Source organism: Watersipora subatra, chromosome 11 (genome assembly GCF_963576615.1).
Source record: "Watersipora subatra chromosome 11, tzWatSuba1.1, whole genome shotgun sequence".
Classification (NCBI taxonomy): domain Eukaryota; kingdom Metazoa; phylum Bryozoa; class Gymnolaemata; order Cheilostomatida; family Watersiporidae; genus Watersipora; species Watersipora subatra.
Window position 1 is genome coordinate 37,094,884 of NC_088718.1, and position 1,512 is coordinate 37,096,395.

Sequence of the window (1,512 nt, forward strand, 5' to 3'; positions counted from 1 at the left end):
CCATCGTGTGGTGTTATGCGAGAATCAAACAAGCATTAACCTTCTCAATGATGGGAATGATTGATTTTACTTGCATGTTCAGTCATGCGCAGAGAGGAAGGATTACATTCTTGTGAGTGCATAATTTCAACTGCTACATGAAAAGATGACGCTTGAGCTGATGTACATGTACGTAGTCGTTACGGCATTTCTAATTTGTATCAGCTAGAGCTGCAGTGGCTGTACAAAACATGGAATGCTGCTTTGAGTTATGTTTTAATAAAAACTATTTTGAAGATTTTATCGCACCCAATGTCTCAGATTTGATAAAAAAATTACAGATGTTGACTTTAAACCATAACTGTAATGCACAACTTTGATCGTATTTTCTAGGTAAATCAGACACGCTGATTCCGATTTTGTACTCAAAATAAATATTGGTCCACTAACTTTCAGTCATTGAGGCTTTTTTAAAGCGTTGCATTATCCGTCTCAAAAACAACACAATCGGCATTACAAGCTCTGCCCATAAATATGTGAAGAAACCTAGCTTTTTTAGGAACGGAAGTTAGAGATGTTTAGTCCGATTTAGAATAATAGCGATGGGTGTCTTAAAACCCATTTTTATCTAAATCCAACCTGTAAAATAATCTCAGTCTTTTATGAAAGGTATATAAACTGTTTAAAATTGCTCGTAGCTTGTTACATGATGTTTAAATAGGCTGAACGCCGAGAAAAATGAGCTCAAAAAGCGGAGTTTTATCACAAACTAGCATTGTTATTGCGCTTTTTTGAGCTCATTTTTAAATATGCAATGTTAAATAGCTCATCTACTTTTCAGAAAAGACTGATATTATTTTTAAAGCTGAATTTAGATAATGGATTTTAAAACACCCATCTCTATTATTCTACGTCGGTCTAAACATCCCTACTTAATTTTCGTTCCTGAAAAGCTAGGTTACGTCACGTATTTATGGGCGGAGCTTGTTGTGCCGATCGTGTCATTTACGAGACCGATATTAAAACGCTGTAAAAAAGTCTTCATTACTCTGAAAGTTAGTGGACCAATCTTTATTTTGAGTACAAAATCGGAATCAGCGTGTCTGATTTACCTAGTAAACACAATAAAAGTTGTACGTGACAGTTACGGTTTAATATCAATTTATTAATGAAATGAACAAACAATGCCTTTTGGTTTTGATAAAAACCTCATTAACCTATTGACGGATAAACTGACATTAATGTTGCTAGTGTAGGCATTTTTTTCAAAACAGTTTTTCATATATATCGAAGTATCAGACCATGTTAAACAAGGGTCTACTTAAAGGTTGACTTGCAACAAAGTTTCATTACAGTTATTTGGTATCAAAAGGTTCACCATGTTTTACTCTGCTATGTTGTAAGTTCAAAATATGTGGAAATGTGATTACAAGCTCCTAAAAGCTCAAAAACGAACAGTTAAAAGAAATGACAATAAACATGGTTTTATTGAATGAGTGAAGTATATTTGTGAAAATATTTTGACTAATGAAG